The sequence below is a fragment of the Pseudopipra pipra genome, chromosome 3, assembly GCF_036250125.1.
Source record: "Pseudopipra pipra isolate bDixPip1 chromosome 3, bDixPip1.hap1, whole genome shotgun sequence".
Classification (NCBI taxonomy): Eukaryota; Metazoa; Chordata; class Aves; order Passeriformes; family Pipridae; genus Pseudopipra; species Pseudopipra pipra.
In genome coordinates, this window is record NC_087551.1 from 24,148,508 (window position 1) to 24,168,072 (window position 19,565).

The following is a 19,565-nucleotide window of genomic DNA, read 5'->3' on the forward strand; positions in this document are numbered from 1 at the left end:
TAAGTACTGTAAGAAGTCCTCTGCAGTATGTGTTAAAACTGTGTGAATGAAACATCCAGTGTTTCAGATCACTCATAAGGCATCTGGAGCAAGTATCTTGTGTGCAATTTTCATCAGTTCAAAATGTGGACTAATTTTTCCATATCAAATAGCCTTCATCAGTAAGCTTTTTCAAAGCCCCATGCTATCTACAGTGTCAGCTACTCTTTTTACCTGGCCTAGATTCTCTTTCACTTGCATTGCACCTTCATTTCTACATACATTCTACTTTTGCCCAGTTTTGTCTTACCATCTGTAAAATATCCACTTACCATCTGAGACAAAAGCACAGTTGATAATGGTGCTGTGTCTATTCACCTCAGCCCAACTTAAATTTGGGAGCATAAGGCGTCCTATTAAATTCAGGGTTATCTTCATCTGTCACCCACTGGTGTAAGGAGAGCTGCAAATCCAAAGAAAGTAGTTTTGTATTAGCCATATTTTTCTACGTATGTATGTTTATAAGAAAACTATAGTCTAATGTGCTTGGATGTTTCTAGTATGTTAAATATATACAACAAACAACAACTAACGAGTTTTAAAACTGTGATGCTTATTCAGTCCACTCAGTGCTCTTGAATGTGAGCCAACATTAATTCAAGCTCAGTTGATCCTAATAAGTAACTAAGACCCCATTTCATAAACATGCAATTCTAGCTTGTTATTTCTGGCACTACCATTAAGCAAAAGTCTCTACCCTCAGAATGACAGAATTAAGGGATTAGGGATAAACTGAAAATCGTGAATAATTCACAATTTCTTCCCTTCTCTCCTTCCCACCAAAGGCAACTCTAGAGGGGCTCAATAATTGCTCTCATTTATACACCTTTTCTTCTGGGAGTTATGCACAGGAGTGTGATCTACTAGTGCAATGGGATTTGCTCATATGAGTGGAGTCTGTAGGATTGGATGTAATATCTGATACTTTCTATTGTCATCAGAGGGTCACTAGAACAAAGCACCAATGCCTGCACTAAAAAGTACTACTTATACTTATCCATCCTGAACGGGGATCTTTAGTGTCTCCTTAATGTATGTTGTCCCAACAATATGTATGATTTTTCAAAAGAAATCTATGACATTTTTTACTAAGATTCAATCAGGGTAATTTCTTACACCAGTCCTTCAGATGATGTAGAACATGAGGTATATACTTGTTCCTGAAATAGATTTTCTTTTCAACTTCGCTGATTTTGCAGAAAGATATTTTATGAAAATCTTGTCAAGTAGAAGAAGGTTTGCAGCAAATTTTCAGGAGATGCATTTTATTACAGAAAATCCTGTAATGTAGGATTTCACATTAAAGCAACATAGATTGAACAACAATGTATTTCTCAGTACAGACATTTCTTACTCAACTTTTATCTCTGCCATGCCACTGGGTTTCATGGAGCTGTTGAAGTCTTAGAGCTGTAGCATATAGGTTTAGAACTCTCCTTTTATGTGTTCGTATAGTGCCCAGCCACTGGTGTCTTTGGCTCTCTGAACGTGTAGGCATTACAGTGATATGGAAGAGAGTAAGAGGTAAGGATACACTTTGTCTCTCTCCTACAGCAAGAATTACTTGCATTCATAAGGTCTGTGTGTTGCTAACATACTCTTTTTCTCAAAGGCTGAGAATTCTTGCAGATGCTACAGTGTTTGTATCATGCCGCTGTATCGTTGCAGCATTGTGCCAAAATAATAATTAAAAAAATCAGTTAAATTTAAAATTGGGATACTAATGGCCTCATAGACTTGATGTCTTCTTTTTTCAGTGTCAGTGAATGGCTCTGCTGTTCAGCAGCCCTCATTAGTCTTTCTCAAGCGGTTGCTGTTGTCGTTATTATTCTGGGTTTTCTTTTTTCTTCATGTGCAATTGTTATTTTTATCAAAGTATGTGGGGAGAATGGTGTGCACACAGCTGTGTGAGGAACAAATTCAGAAAAGGCCAAATCAGTTTGTAAGAGAAATAAGGTGTATTGCCATCAAGTTTTGGGTCAGTAGCAGGGCACCAAGTGACTTTGGCTTTCTTAAAAAACAGACCAAGGCTTTTATTTTCTGAACAGAACAGGGGAATGCATGCAACCCACAGAGACTGGAGTCTCTCCAGGCCTATCTAATGTAACGAGAGAATTCTTTGTGAAATGCATAAAATGATGACATTTTAGTGGTGAGTGAAATATTTGATTACTTTTTCCATAACCTAAAATAGTTGGAATGTTCTTTTGCAATCCCATTCCCGGTGAGGACTAGGGATGTGGAACCTCACCATATATATTCCTGAGAGACATCTCCAGGACAGTGTGTGGTGATATGGAAAAATGGGTTAAAAAACTTTTTTAAGCCCCAAGGAAAAATTAAAGGCATGCTCATCTGAGGAAACACCCAGAAGATGAATTCAGTCATGGTCACAAGTCTGAGGAGAGAAAGGTTGGACCGGTTGAAGTTTGGTGAGTGCTGTGGTGGGCAGTAAGATGACTGCCTGACTTATTCTGACTTGTCTACGTGGCTGTTTGCAGAAGGGGAGAAGGGACACACTTCTGGCTAGCACCCTGGGACAGGGCAACACAACCATGGTCCAAGGGAGCACCAATTTGGTGCCATTCTAGAGGGACTGACTGCCAAAAAGACAACTGGGCCCTGAGTGCCTCTTTGTCCCCTTTCAGCGCACACTGCTCTCTGCCACCATCCTGGGGGGATCCACATCCATGCCGACCTCTCCTGGGGCTGGTGTAATTTCTCCTCAAGTTTGTACCTGTACTCCTAAGTACTGTGTTAGGGGCTTGGTTTTGATGCATGGACAGTGAACAGCTCTGTCACAGTTTAGCATCATGCTGACGCAAGCCATAGCCAACCACAGAAGAAAAGGATAGTCTTTGCCCTATGGAAATGGCAACTGGACTTTCAGGAGGAATCTCATGGATTGAGATTCCTCATACACAGAGAACTGCATTGGCATATGAAACAGGAATAGACAGGCATTTGGTGATATCTCTTTGAACTGCTTGGGGTTGCTTTCAAAGTAGACCAAATCTTTCTCTTCCCATTAACATCATATTCCTGCTAGCAGAGGATTATGTATATTTAGTCACTGAGGATGGACTATACGTTGTTCAGCATGGCTGTTTTATCAGGCTCAATGGATAGTTTTTCATATTTTATGTTGTCTGAATACAGAAAGACAGTTTATCAAAAGCTAGTTTGCAACTGGACTGTGTTGACACAGCATTTTGTGGGGACACAGAATACCCAGAATGGCTGTTTCTAATGTAAAAAACATCAAACCATTTTAAACTGGACCAGTTTCATTAAGGAGTTAGACCATGAATAGTCTGGTGCAAAGGAGCTAATTTCTATAAGAGATTGAAATGCTGGAAAGGGCTGGTAGAAGTTATATATTGACAGAAGATGAGCCAGACTACATCTTGCCTGTTCTCCAAATTAATTATTTGTTTCAATATTTATAAAAGTGAATAGGAAACAGATGGTAGAACTGAAGATGCTTGTTAGGTTTCTGTAATGGAGAAAGGAGAAAGAGTGAGAGGAAATCAGAATCCCACCATAAGAGAGGAACAGGAAATTAAAACGTCAGACAACTGACAAAACTGCAGGACCACACACAAATATAAAGAGGTTTCTCATAGGATCTCCAAAGCATTTTAAATTTAAGTCTTCTCTCTTTTGCCACCCAGAAATCTGAATAAAGGAGTTTTTTAAAGAAAAGAAGAGGAAAGTCCAAACGCACATCCTCAACCCAGTTGTTAGAATAAAGTCAAAACTTATTTGGAAATATGTATGACTAGTTTGGAAAAGTCCTACTGTGATATCTAGTGAGAAGACATAAAGGATTAGAGACAGGAGTCCCTGACTCGTGTATGGAGTATCCATATCCTTGTCCTTGGGCCTAGGAATCCATGGTCTTTATTCTACAAAGACTAGTGATGTGGCAGACAAAGGTCTTGCAGACTACGATTATCAGGGAACCTGGGTTGTGTTTGTCCTCTGCAGTCATTCTGAGCACCCAGGGCTTGTAGTTTGTCCTTGCATTTGACTGAGTTTATGCTAATTACCCCTGAGGTGCAAGATGTGAGAGATGTGGGCAAGGCAGTCTGTGGGTAGAGGAGTAACCTTACAGTATATGCTACACCTAGAATGTCAGAGTGGGGGGGGGTGGATGTGAAAATAAGAAGGTAAAAGGATAGGAAGGCTTCATATTGAATAAATTTGGTGAAATTGTGCCAGTTGTATTAACTGAAGGTCAGGATCTTCAATTTATGTGGGATTCTGATAGTCCACCTGCAGCCAGCACATGGCAATGTATTCTCCTCGCATGTCAGTAGAAGACAGAACTGGAAAAGCCACGTTGAACTTAACAAAAATCTGTTTGAGCTGCATCATTATCTGAACCAGCTGGATTTGGAAAGAGGTTGAGAATCCAGATAGGATTACTGGTCTCTTCCCCTCTCAGAACTGCTTCTAGCTTTAGAGGCACAGGGAGATATGTGCTTTGTCCAGTACCCTTCCCAGCTGGGAAGGGTTTACTGTCGCTCTAATAATCTCTACTTCTTTAGTTGTCCCTTGCTTACGTCTCTTCATATTCAGCAGTCATCACTGAGTAAGGGCTGTCTGCTGACCTTTCCTTCAACAGCAAATTCTGAGCCAACTCTGCTGCTCTGCTGAGATAGGGATGTTTTTCTTTCTTTCTGTCTTTTTTTTTCTGTCTTGTGGTAGGGTTTTGTATGTCTCACTTTGACTTTGGCCAAGTGCCTTACAAGCTATGGACTCTGAATGTCTGCCTTATTTGGAGAAAAAGTAGGCTTTTCAGTTGGCTTGACCTCCCAGTAAGTTTCCTACTCTCCTTTGACCTGCTTCTGCCTTGCCACTCTTTGTATTGTTTTTTTCTCTCTTTCACATGTAAGAGTTCACTGATCCTTCTTTCTTCCCCCCAAAGGAGACAAAAAAATGTAGTAGCTGCAGCTAATTGTTCCCCAGTCCTTCTGCTGATGTTTGACGTTCACCCCAGGAATAAGACATTTGCAAGTTCACTTTCACACCAGGTCAGCAGATGCTGCTGCTAGGGATTGTACTGTAACTTGTAAAATAGCTTACTTGAATCATGAATATGGACAGGTTTGCCTCATAGAGCTACTGCCCACTGCATTTTAGCATAGACTGGCAAGTTCAGCTCTTTGCAAGCAGGCTCTATAGTCAACCCCTGAGAAATAGTCTGTTCTATCTTTATATTCCAAGAGTAGGCTGTTTAGGTCAGTATTGCTGAAGATAACTATAATTTTAGACGTAAATTCTGATCCCTCAGTTGGACCAATGAGATAAGCGCTAAGCCTTTAAGCCTTTTAGATCAACTGCAGACCATGGCCTACCAGAAAAATGGCTTTGTCTGCAACCAGCTCTTCCTATAGTTAACAACTGGTGAACCAAAGAAAGTGAGTAGCAGAACTTGGCATGGTGAAGTCCTCGGTCAATGACAATAAGACGCCTGCAAAAAAGATGAATCTTGTGATTTCCCTTGTATTTGCTTTCAAAAGGAAGCATTGAAAGAAGAGGAGAAATAATGCAAATCAATGGTGCAGCAGTCCAGGATCAAGCAGAGAGTCAGTTGCGTTCATTCTTTATTTGTCTGGTGGTCTATAGCAGGAGTTTTTCATAAATTCATGGTTTTACATGGTGCTTGTTGTACGCAGGTACTATGGGAGCAGCAAGTAGATTTGGTTTTAGCTGGGTACCAACAGGAGGAGTTAGTGCTTTTGCCTTTTGCATTTCTGCCTTCCTCCAAACATGAGCTTCACATGACAGATAGATATTTCATGAACCTGGTGTTTCCAAAAGATCTGAACTGAGGTTGTCTGAACTTGTCAACTTGTCTGAACTTATCATTTACTGACCATGCGAAGAAATCAGGGATGTTCAGGTGAGGGACACTAGGAAGGAGTGTCTTTGCTGATCACTGAGTAAGATGAGACTCACCTGTGAAGCAGGGTACAAAGGAGTTTTTGTACAATTTTCATCCGCTTTTCTTCTGATACTGTTTCTGATACAGCCAGATCTAAATTCATCCCAGTGGCTACTCCAAAGATGAGTTGTATTTGGTCCATTGAATTTGTGACTTAGAGGCTAAAAGAAGACATACATGTTACAGAAGTGTTGCCTGTGACTGGTTGAAGAGAAAAAAGAATTCAGTCCCTTGTCCCAACCTGTTCATCTCTGTGGGCTTTTCTTCCTTGTCAGAGAATCACAAAATGGGTAAGGTTGTAAGGGACCAGAGTAGGTCATCTGGTCCAAACCCCCTGCTCAAGCAGCGTCATCCTTATGAACAGTGCACAAAACTGCATCCAAATTTATTTTTTTCAAGGCTCTAGCTAAAGGAAATGGACAGCCTGGAATAAATCTTAAAGATATTTTCTTCCTGTCCTCTCCACTTAACTGAATCCTGAAATGTGTTTCCCTGGCATTCTTCCTGCCTGTCTCCCCCATCGTGCTCTCATAGGACTGTTGTTACACACAGAAAGTTGTCATTGTGATGGACAGGAGTGACTTGCACAGGAGTGACTTTGTAAGGCTCAGTCCGGTGTGGAGAAATGTACTGTTAGACGCGGAAGGAAAAGGATCAGCATCAGCACAATATCCAAGGAACTGATGTCTTTTTCAGAGTTATGCTTATCCGTACTCTCAAAGCATGCCTTTCATAGTGCTTCTTTCACCTGCAAGCCTTGAAAACCCCAGCCCCTGGTGGGCTGCCTGCCTTTGCATCAGTCCCCATTTTACCACACAGCCACTGCTGTCTGTGTGGTCTTTGAAATTCGCACAGCTTGGTGGCAACCAGTAGGGAGGGAAAATAACGTGTTTTATTTATTTAGAGTCAAGCACAGTTTAAACTCCATTCTAAATAAATAAAAACTCCTAGCCAGATTTATATAAATAAAAAAGCAGATTTTCCCCTCTCTTTTGGCTGCTGTTGAACAGCATCAGTTTCAAGACCACACAAGGAGCTGTGTTGACATCTCAGAAATGTGCAGTAGAAGCAAAGGTAGGAGGGGTAAGAAGGATCTTGATAACTTGCTTTGGACTTCTAATCCATGGAGGTTTCCTGTGGACATAAAGGAGTAGTCCTGACATTGTGGTGAGTTAAAAAGTTAGAAAACTGTGAGCATCTTAGGTCTGTAACACAGGAATATTTCTATAAAAGACCAGTTTTATTTCAGATGGTTCATCCACTCAACCAAGTCATCTGTGCAAATTGTAGGATTAGTTGACAGAGGTGAGCACTACTATTTCAGTCTATTAGTATGGCCTAGAGGTCATGGAGCACCTATAAAAGGCAGTGATTTGAGGAAGAAACATTTTATTCTTAGGAGGTTGGTCACATTTGTCTTTTGGGGCTTGAGTTTGGATTATACAAAGGTTCCCAGTTTCCATCAAATGGTGCTCCCACACAGGTGCTGACAGTGCCATGTCTCCTATTACAACCATCACTTAGGGAAACTCCAAGCATGGTTTCATTTTCTTGGGAGTGAAATGTATTATGTCTGCACAAGGCTTCAGATCTCTCCTCACTTGCAGACCTGCCAAGCTATCAGGAAGAGTGACAAGCAGCTGCTATGTGGAGCACCTGGGTTTTGTTACTCGAGATGAGAGATCATAACAGGCCTTAAATAGATATCTACTTTAAGTGGGTTCTCCTTGTGGCAGCATTTACTGCGCTACTCGTGGATGAGGATGGGCTGGAGAACAGGATTCTGCTGGTTGCAAGATTAGGCCGAGAACAAAAATAGCCCAGTTAATGATTGTTATTTTGTGACTGGTCAGAGGCCACTACAATTTTGATAAAAAAAATAAAAATCAAAGAAACACTCTTGCAAAGCAAAGCTTTTCTCACAGTTCATTACCTCTTTCATATTCTGAACTTCCTTGGGCTGGCGGACAAAATGATCAACAGATGTTAGTCCCATTGAGGAAAAATTTCAAAGAATAATTTTTAAAACATGTCTTTTTATAGCTTGCTTTTCCCATTTTATATACTGTATTTAAAGTTATGTATGGTCACGTATCCCACAATACTTTGGGTTGTCTTGTTTTGTTAGTAAAACACCAACTCACTTTTCTCTTCCCAGTTAATGACACTGCTAAGGTCACAGCTTGTCATAGGCAATGGTGTTGGAACTCCTAAACATCTTCCCTAAACTCTTCTCCTGAGGGTAGTACATCTCAAGGCTGTATTGCTCTATAGTCCAGTTAGCAGTAAAATGCCATTTTTCTTTGCACAGATGAAGTAATTACCTACTTCTACGTGTGCCGGGCCAACTTGCAGATGATTGCTTCAGCTACCAGAAACTTCAGATATTGCAAATGGTCTTTGTCTCAGCCCGCTCAACCCAGAGACGTGAAGAGTTTCCCTCCTGGTTCTAGCTAGTGGTGGCTCAGTGAGTCTTTTTCCTCGAGGACACTCCTTGCCTCACTAGAAAGAACATACATTTTGAAAATGCTACTTAAGGGTAATTATTCCATTTAGTTCTTATTATTTATATCAGTTAAGCAAAAATTCTTACTAGTTCTTAGTAACTTTGAAGGTGGGCACTTGGTGGTGGACTTGGCAGTGCTGGGTTAATGTTGGACACAATGATCTTAGAGGTCTTTTACAACCTAAATGATTCTATAGTTCCATGATGCATGAAGATAGGTAGTGTGGCACAGGCTCACACTGCCTGCCTGCATGAATTTCAGGGCCCCTCAGGTTGTTCCATGTGTAGGGAAGTGGATTCCATTTTTATGTATGCCTATTATTATTTCAAAAAGAGATGATACATTTAGAAAACCTTAATGTAGGGAGCTAGGACAGATAGTGCAACATACTTTCAAACTTGAATTATATTGATTTTAAAAAAAAATTTCCTTCTTTAAAAAAACCATTTATTTAATGCTTTCTGCTATGGATAATGTCAGTGACAGTGGACTGTATGTGCAATAAACAGCTTTTTGTGGTTATTAAACACCTAGGTCTTGCCTTGCAATTTAACCAGCCACAAGGTCATTTATTGCATTTTATACTGAGCTGCCATGAAGGGTGTCACTTACTTGTCACAGTGGTCTAAATAACCACACCGGAGACTATTCATTTTCACAACACAGAACAAAAATTATTTACCTGATTTTAGCTCTCAATAGTAATGTGAGATGTTTAAGGCCTTAAAGATAATTCGATGTGTGAGTTTTAATTAATTTCTAAAAATGATAGCTGAGCTATTAGAACTGAACCAGAATGCAGGTGGTTCTATATCTTTTTTGTTGGTGACTACGATACTATCTGGCAAGAACGGGCTCCTGGAGAAATTCTGTGCAAGTTTACATAAAACGATCAGCAGATCCAGGTCTTGGGATTCTCAGGGAGATGGAGCTGCTCTTCCATTTTAATTATTTTAATGGAATTCAGTGTAAATATTAGTTCTGAAACATCAAAAAAATTCTAAGAAATAAAAAATGAAATCCTGCAGGAGGCTATGTTTAAGGAGAATAAGCATAATAAGCTGTGTTACTGTAGGCAGGCTAATCTGGTACTGATTCAGAACAAAAAAAAAATCATTAAAATCTTCTTAGGACATACAATTAGCTAAAGATTGTAAAGTAATTGCTGTCAATGAAGATACTTCTATTTAAATCTGCTCTTGCCAAATAACTGGATTAGATTTCAAATATTGTGGGCAAAGTTAAATGTGATGACAAGCTGCTCACTTAATAAATTAGATTAAGATAATTAGCAGGAGATAAAAGCACTCCATACTGCAAGGATTAAAAATATTTTGTAAGAAGTATCTATAAAAAGGTTATCATCATCATAAGAATAGAAAAGTGTTTTTGTTCAGGAAATCAGTCAGGCTTATTGCTAGTCCACTGCTATTCATTTGACTCTTTTCTTTGAGTTATTTGTAAATAATTATGAAGCTATTGCTAAAAAAATATTTTGATGGAATCTCATTTTGTTCTGGTAGGACCTTTTTGCTAACCAGGGGGTACTGTTTGATAAGAGTATGTTTGGAAGAACAGAAATTTTATCGCAGACAAATGTGAGCCCAAAGGTGTGTATTTAAGAGAAAGAAGGCCTCCCATGTAAGATTTATGAATGCTAGAAATTGGTGATCCTGGAAGTTTTAGAGTACATGGTAGTCACCTAAGCTAACATGAGCTTTTAGGTTGCTTTTAGGAGCATGACTACAGTATTGTGTGAGCAGGTGGGAGAATATTGTGTAGGACTGGAGAGCTGATTATTGTTGTAGATAGGACTGATGAGCTCTTTATTAGATAAGCAGCCTAATTTCTGGTGTCTCTTAGCAAAGGGGATGATAAACCAAGAAAATATGGGTTAAAAAACTGCAGGAGTGCTCTAAGGGTCTGTTGATACCACAGATGTTTAAGACTCTCAAATACAGTTTATAACTTTCATGTATAGCACACAATAGATACTAAAATATCTGGTGTTATAATTTTATCTATAAATATATAAGCATTTGTATAAAGAAGGATGTATATATGTGTACCTGTAAGCTTGGGAGGTTTGTGGTAACACACCTTCTTCTCAATTACAACAGCATCCATGTAAAAATCTTAGCCACTTAAAAGAACAAATTAATTCTGTTATTAAGTTTTATAATTAAACTTGCTTTACCTCGTACAATATTTTTGCGCTTAAAATGCAGCAGTATCTGGTGTGACTAATATTATGTATACAACTATAGCTCCAGACAAGCTTCATTGATCTCAGTGGCATAGCGGACAGTAGGACTTGGCCCTCTAAAATTCAACATGTCAATCCTAAAATAATTTAAAAAGGAATTTCTATGATCTCCTCCTCCTCCACACTGTTTGTAACCTGAGAGCATCCATGTGGCTAAAATACAGACTTGTCTTCTCTAAGCTGAAGACATTCTGCTCATATCAGTGGAGAAACAAACTACAAAATAAGGCCACCAGATGTTCAAAAATGTTTAAAGTTCCCTTTTTGGAAAGGTAGAAAATTAAATGTTAAATAAACATTAAAATGCTATTTTTTCTCTATAACTATTCATTTTAATGGCACCCCAAGAGTTCATCCAAAGGTCTCTGGGTCACTAGGGAGAAAGTACAGTATATTTTGGCTTCACAGTCTTCGACTTGCTACAAAGAGCTAATTCTTCCAATTAATGAAATAAATGTTGCTGATATAGATGGATTGACAAATTAGTTTAAAAGCTAGTTTATTGAAGCAGATAGCAAGTCTGATATAGCTAGAATGCTGTAAGAGGCCTCCCCGGCAGGAAACACTATTAATGACTATTCACACCTAGTTTACTCCTTTGGATATTTTCTGTCCACAGTAGAACTGCAACAAAACTAGGAAGTGTGAAGACTTTTTGTCATGTAAGGCTTTCAATAGGGCTTTCTGTTTAGGGCAAAAGAAACCCAATGGGACAAGATACTCAGACAAGCTGAGGTAGATGTAAGTCTGGTATTCCCTGTTGGGCATACTAAAGTTTGATGTACTATTTAATAGAAAAGCAGGTTAATTTATGGTGTCTGTTAGGAAAGGTGATCATAAACCAAGAAAACATGAGAAAATAATTTCAGGGAATGCTCTGAAGTTTACTGTACTTGTTCTGTGATCAGATGCTGAAAAGTTAAATAGAGCAAGGAAACTTAGGAGAGAATTTCAAGGCTACAAGTCTTTTTATATGGGTAAAAGACTCTTGGAAACAGTATGCTTTCCTTTCAAAAATACATTCCTCTCCTTGGGACAGCATCCTGAAATAGCTACATTTTAATTCAGTTTGCAACAGTTTATGAGAGCGGATGTATTGCAATGTTGGTATTTCAGGAGTGGATCAGCTCCATGGATTAATGCATTTACATGCCTTTTTAATGGTGGAGGTGGGTTACTGCACACCTGAGACCCTCTGTAGGGCATATTGATGTCTGGCTGCAATTTTTGGGCTTTACAACTTTTAGCTAACTAATGTGATAGCCTCTCTGTTTCCAGACAGGAAATAACACTCGCTGTCAGCTGTACTGTATGTAGTGATGGAAGGTGTGTTCTGCCTTGATACCTGAAGACATAAAAGGGGTTGCAGAGAAAAGTCTGAGGCTTTCAGCTGGTGCCCATCAGTGTAACGTCAGAGGGCTGTAAGGTGATACAGGATGTTGCACACTGCAGTAATCTGGATAGAGCAGAGCTGGCTTTAAATCTGCTACTTGATGGACCACAGTCAGACCTCCTACAGCACAGTGCTCAACCAGGTCCTTGCCAGAGCACAAATATGTATGTAGCAAATGCAGGGATCCGTGTTGCTGTAGCTAAGCTGCTTTTCCCCCCCCCATATGTTTGCTTGTTTGGAGCCTGGTCAGCTATGTGCTGTGCTGTGCTAGATACCAAAGAAATGCCACAACTGGGCAGAAAGCAGTAGTGGAATTATCATTCATGGTCTCTGAGTCCAGCTCAGTGAGAATAACAACTTCAAGACGTTGAATTGAATTTCTTTGCTACTGTATGAACTTTAGTGTTAATTAGCTGTGTGAGCAGACACCTGTGCAGAACTAGCTAAACCTCCAAATCCTGACTGGACATTACTCTATGGGGAAAAAACTTGCTTATCATTTACGTTCTGGTAGTAGCTTAGTCATAAAAACAGTTATATTTCTGATAGATGTGGATAACCTCTTATTGTTTAGAGAGCCCAGGAGAGAAATCTATGCAACATGCCAACACAAGAATTTTGTTATCCCTTCTCTTGGGAGAAAAGTATGCAAAGAAAATAATTAATTTGTTGTTTTAAGAAGAATATATTTACCTTCTAAGAATTACATATCACAGATTGGTTTGATTGCTATCATTAGCCTATCTGCTGCTGCAGTGTTTGCTTTGTTTCTTAAAGAGAAAAAAAATGTGGTGGTATATCTCAAACACCTGGGATATGAAGAGTATAGATTCGTATTAAAAAGGCTGGGTTTTTGTTGTCGTTGTTGTTGGTTTTTTTTTTTTTAATTTTGAAGACTGAATAAAACACAGTCTCCACATTTTCCAGCTGTGCTCTGTCTACAGATTGCTCTAGAATTTCTGTGCCTTCAACCTCATCTCTCTCTTTTTAATTTTTTCCCCTCCAAACACTTCCAAGAGCCAAGAGGATAGTTGCTGTTATGCGATAAAGGCTCTGAAAGGAAAAGAATAAATTAACATCAAATGGGTTTCTCCTTCTCCCACTCTGCCTACAGAATGTCTTCAGGAGACCACAGCACAGTATCAGTACTGCCTCCTTACACATTCTGTATCCCAAGAACCCCTCCGATTGCTTTGCAACCTCCAATAACTTCACTCCAAATAAAACTCCTAGTTTTGTCTTTCTTCTGTGAAATTATTGGTGGTGTCTTCTGGGAGGTGCAAATTGATGAATTCCCTCAGTTCCTCTTAATGTCTGAAAGAACTGGGATTGTCAAGTACTTTTCGGGGGCTACATAAGGACACCCTGCTTTAATTAATATCCAGTTGGATTCAGATAATGGCATCTCGTGTTTCACACTGTTAAAAAAACTGGTATATGCCTGATGTCACCTGTCTTTATCAAGGGTACCCCACTGATGTTATTTCTATCTAGCCTACATACTAAAGAAAGAGTGTAAGTAAAATGTCAGCACTTACTGACATTTTTGTTGTAACTTACTGACAGCATTGTTTTTCAGTTAATAGTCTTCAGCAAATCAAAGGCTTATGGTTACCTTACATTTCTTGGTTCAGGCAACAGATGTGAGGACTGACTTTTGGAAGAACACTTTCCTGGGCATGGCAACACCTCTGGTTGTAGCTGACTTGTGGGTCCTTCCTCAGCTTTGCAGAGACCTATGAGATACAAAAAGCTGACAAAAAGGTGAATGTAAAGTTCATTGCACAAAGATGGGATTTATTTCTGAACGTCAAAGTGACAGCTTGTTTTGCTATGATTAACAAGGGAAAAAAACCTCTGATGCTTGTGGTAAGAGAACATGGCTGAGAGAATGGAGGGATGGCACTTTAGCTGCGCTGTGCTAATCTTTGTAGCTTTCCTTTGTCTTTTATGAGAGAAAATAACCATGTTTAGAGCTCATTGAAAGCAGCCAGAAAACTCTTCTCACTGCATTGTATTAGCTTTGATCTGGTGTACTTGATTATGTATCTTTTGTTTATTACAGGCTCTCAATTTTGATTCTTTACTCTAAAAATTATACTCAGAGTATTGAATCACTTTTCTCCATATCAGTGGATCTGTTTATTGACATCTTGTTGGAGGCCTTTGCAAATAGTCTTCAAAATGGAATAAATGAAAGACACCGATGAAAAGTGAAGTTTGACCAGAGGGCAAAGTTCTGTCAAAAACACTTTATCTTTCTTTGTTACTGAGACACGACCAGATGTTTGTTTATAACAAAATGCTTGCATTGGGATTTTTGAAAGCCCAGATGAAGAAAACTATCTAATTGCTTCTAGGAATGCAGTCATGTGCTAGCTGCAACCTGGGTTGATGTACCTTAAAATACTATATCTGGAGATTCTGCGAGTGGAATAAAAGTGTATACGTTTTTGCTGAAAGGAGATAGGGCTGTTCGTTCAGACACACACTGAACATCTGCTGTGCCTGAGCCTTGTGGTTTGACTAAATTAAAATGTCACATTAAAATGATCATCAGTCAATCAGAATGCTTCCTCACTCTGAGAGACATAACATCACGCTCAGTGCTGCAATTTCCAGAGAAGTCAATGTGTTATGCTCAGAAAAAGAAATCAGAACAGTGAAATGTTTCACAATTGGGGTTTGTTTGACTTGTGTGACATCACAGACTAATGTTTAACCCAGGATCAAGCAACTTGGATTTTGTTGTCCCAAATGATTTTAAATCTAGCTAATTATTTTAATTGTAAATTTTGATTATTTTAATCTTGGCTATTAACTCTAGTTAGCAAAATGAAATATAATTAATATTCGAACTTTTGGAGAGTTTCCAATCAATAAAGCTGTAGCACAGACCACAAAATTGTGTTGTTTCAGTGGCACAGAGATCATTTTCCTTTTATTTAAACTCCTGGATAGCTATTTAAGACTATCAGACTACAGGTCTTATGAATTATAGAAGCAGAAATTGCCAGAGAAGCTCTGTTTTATTAATAAAAAGAAAGGCATTACTAAAAGAAAACCCAATTCTGCCAGAAAAATTAAGATAACCCCCTTTCACTTAGCATTTAGCTGTAAGTTGTCCATGGCAAGGGATTATTTCTATAAGCACAATACAATTTGCTAAAAATTAAGTAAACATTTGTCTGAAATACCTTATGCGATGACTTGCAAGGCCTTTTGCTGTATAAATTTTGAATTACTTAGAATTAAAAGCCTTCTTGCATTTATTAAAACATTTAGCAAATTCAGTTTTGGTTTTTTAATGAAGTAAAGAAGGCGTATTTCCTTTTGCACAGTGCATGTAACAATGTAATTTCTCAAGTCTATTTAATGTAGACTAGTCATAAAATGTATTGAGCACTGTTGAAGTACTGTGCTAATGAAAAAAATTTCCATAAATCAACATACAGCAAGCTGATGTCCCCTTTCAGAAATGCCCACTGTATGTTGAGGAAGCATCTGGTGCAGTTTGGATGTTTTTTTGTCAATTCAATAGCCAAATGTGAAAAAGAGCTTACTGCAAATATTTCAAAATTCTTGCTGATGGAAGTTACAGACCTGTATTGAGAGACTGGAATCAAGGGACAGATTATGCCCATTTGGAGCCTGAAGTACGTTATAGCATATGGATCCTGTGTGCTTCTTCTGCCCCCCTTCTCATTCCTTCCCTCACACACTCCTGGAACTGCAATGAGAGGAATTCTTCCTTCTGTGGAAGCATCAGTGGTCCTTTTCCTTTGCAGACAGGGGATTTCTTGGAAGACCGGACAGCTGCGCTTTGGAGGCTTGGCCTGCCTGCTGCACCTTTCCCTGGGTAATATTTGACCCCTCCTTTATTGGAGGGATGCTGAAATAGACCTTGCAGTGATAGATCTCACTGAGATGAAAAAATGTGTTCGTACTGCAGACCTTAAAAAGACCACACTACATTGGATAAATGCCATGTTGTCAACCTTTTTTAAAGAAAAAAAAAATATTTGAGTGCTAGACTCGTTTGAAAAATTAAAAAATTAACTAAGAATCCAGTATTATCAGATGATCCCATTATCAGTGATGGTAAGGTATAGCATTTAGGTGTCTGCATGTTAAACTCTCCTATCTGAAGCTGATCCAAAAGGTCACATTTGCAGGCAAAATGTGTTCTGTGTAAAGTTCTAAGGAAGAAAGCTCTGTTCCTTAAAGGAAAGATGATAGTGGCAGAACTAAACAGTGATACCTCAAAATGAGGTAGTCATTACTTTCTCATCTTGGATATTTTCTTTCTATTGATAACTGACCATGTCAGATTGCTGATGTCATGTCCACATATCCCAGCTCCTTTCTCATTGTAACTTTTACTGTCTTCCAAAGGAAAAAATACTGTAGGAGTAATGAGCGGCTTCTTGATAAAACTAGTAAGGTTCTCATTACTGAGGGAAGCATTTTCTGTCATTTAGTCTGTGATCACCATGTGTCCAGGATGAGTGCACCTGGTGAAGGGTAGCAGTGCATAGCCTGTCAGCTCTTCTCTACCTGCCCTATCACATGCTCCCAGCTCCCATATTTCTGCTGAAGGGCAAATCTGACACAGCTATGCACAATGCTCACTGCAAAGTCAGTTATCATGAGAGCAGTTAATGCCCTGTAAAGTCATTCCTGAGCTTGCCTTGTGGTATCTTCTCTATGCTGTCATGCCTTGTTCAGTGTTTTACTGACACTTGAGAATTTCAGAAAAGCATAAAGTAATCATAGTGTATTATTGTCATCTGCATTTCTCATGCTTAGCTTATCATAAAAGGTTTCTTAAACAATTTCTTGGGTTTTTTTCCTTTAAGTGTTGCTGCAAATGACATCATTTGTGTGTGAGCTTCAATTGGATATGGTAACACCTTGTAAAGTACTTTGACATGACAGAAATACTTAAATAACATTTGGGTTTGGTTTCAAAGATCTTCCCTTTAGGATGCTGCAGTAAATTCAGTCCCAAGATTGACACCCTTTTCTCTGTATAAATTTACTTTTTGGGGGCCAACATTTCTTCATGGTGCAACTTAATTTTTTTAAAAGGAAAAGCTACAATACTGCTCTGTATCTACATTGGCTGTCCTTAGCCTTTGGAAAGAACATGGATTTACAATTAAGCATCAGGGATGCTCTATTTGGGTTTGTTAAATCCATTAACAAGCAATAAAATCTCTGGTATTCAATCTTTCTCACTATTCATATATTTTTTTCATCCCAACCTTTCACCCTTGGCTTTGATTTTCTTTCACTTTTGCCAGTTTCTTTACAATCACTAAATAGAAGTGATGCCACTCCTGCTTCACAGCTCAGCAGACAGGGAACACTGTGTTGGGCCATGTCTATTCAGCCTCTGCTGCTTGTGCGGTTTGTTATAACTGAGCTTTGTCCATTATTCCTCTAAAGTCCCTCTGAAGGAAGCCTATCTAGTAAGGCCAGGCTCTTAAAATGGATGTGAGTACTACAGGTTCCTTACAGTTCTCTGTATTCAGCCATTACAGCACAACTGTTTTTCACAATATTCTTCTTTAACCCAATATACTCCTGCACTCTCCAGCCTATATAATCCTTCAAGTTCTCAGCAGGACCTAGGATTCCAAGAGATTCACTGAGATGTCAGTGTATTTTCAAGCTCCAAAAGGAGGCTTTGTTTTTCTGAAATTAAAATAATTTTAAAAAAAAAGAAAGAAGAAGATGCTAGAACAGAATAGATTCTGTGAACACAGTTCAGAAGTTTATGTATGGAATACACCACTCCTAACTAAAAGTCTTCATCATTTCTTCTCCCTGGATTCTGACTAACCCTGGATGGAATAACATACATAACACAAGGGTGTCTCATGAGAGCAAGGCACATTTATCCTCAATAGGCAAGAAAGGAAAAGGACCTCACCCTGTTAGTCACTGTGGTGATTAGAACATTTATTGGTTATGGGGAATGATGGCCTTTGCCACAGCCCATCTGTAATGGGTAAAGTTGGTTTGCAGTTAGTTAGGAACTGCTCTCTGGAATGAAGCAGACCTCTAACAATATCTTCTTTGCCCTGAGCAATTGCAGGTGACATCCACATTGATACTGAGGAGAAAAAGCTGAGAGAGAAACAGCAGGCTGAAAGAGGTCTTAGGGAAGCATTCCAGAGGTTGCTGGGCAGAATTCAGAAGGAAATTTCTAGAGAGAAAAATGGGATGCCTGTGTGGATATTTTGGTGAATCTAAAATCTTACAAAGAAAAAGCAGAAAATCCCAAGAGAGGTGAAGCCCAAAGCCTGTCATTTGGGTTTTTTGACACTTGAGTCCTGATGATGCCTGGCATTTGGAAGGAGGGGTAGGAATGGGAGAAACCAACCATCACCTGGAGGGAATTTGGAAGTGTTCATGGAGAGTGCACAGCATGCAGGAGAGGGAGTGATAAAAGTGCCACTCAACAGGGGGAGTTCCTCAGGGGAGCACTGAACACTAGCACAGCAGATAAATAATTCTGGAAACACTTTGCTAGCTGTTGGCTGGGGGTATAGCCAAGGCAAGGACTGAATATAGAGGCAAGAGCTGTTATTCAGTCAAACTCTGTAGCTGCACAAAACATGATGCAGAAGCCTCCTCTGAGTCTGAAGCAGGTACAAAACTTCTACACAAAGCAGAATACAGGTTGAAAAATACCACGCTGTGTTTAGCTTACGCTTTTCTGCATGGCAGTTTTGGAGGACTGGAACACTTTTAGTTTAGATGTAGGCAGTGTGTTGATGGGATCAATATACTGGGGTTTCAGGAAAAGCTAGAGGCAGCAACAGGTGAAATGTAAACACAAATGTTTACAAATAAGTGTTTCTCAGCATATATGAATACAAAAGCTTCTGCTGATAAAATTTGCAAATGTATTTGGGGGAAAAATATCTTTTACTAAACCAAAATCTTGTCAACCCCATCAAGAGGGTATTCTTACTGGAAATACAGGAGACTTACCCACTAAAGCCTTTAAACTTGTCTTTCAGGTAACAGGGATGTTTACACCAGGTTAAGAAGTGATCTGAGGAATGGGTTTGTCTCCAGAAGACTTCCTTTGCTATTAGGTGTGTTGCTCGTAGATCAAGTAGGTAAACTGTGGTGTCATGGTGAGAAATTTGAGCTAGGGAAATGGAATATTCAGGCTTAACTTGCTAGCATCGGGTGAGGGTTTTTGAGGTCCAACCTTGCCCTCAGAGGATGCTCCTGAGAGCTGAGCAGGTCTTTTAGGCCTTTCCATGAGCTTGGCTTCACCTGCTGAACTTCTGCTGGCACTGCAGTGCTCCCACAAAGAAACATTGCCTGACACCCCCTCCACTGCTGATTTGGTGGGACCTGCAGCGTGGTCCATGCGGGAAGCGA

At 39.3% G+C, this 19,565-nt stretch overlaps 1 long non-coding RNA gene across 1 annotated transcript; it reads right to left on the minus strand.

Moving 5' to 3' along the window:
- Positions 1–1,296: 1,296 nt before the first annotated feature.
- On the minus strand, positions 1,297–16,408 carry LOC135411119 (uncharacterized). Its single transcript, XR_010428991.1, has 3 exons — positions 15,762–16,408; positions 6,007–6,153; positions 1,297–2,437 (listed from the first exon to the last, which is right to left on the minus strand). It is a non-coding gene; the product is annotated as an uncharacterized LOC135411119 (long non-coding RNA).
- Positions 16,409–19,565: the final 3,157 nt, after the last annotated feature.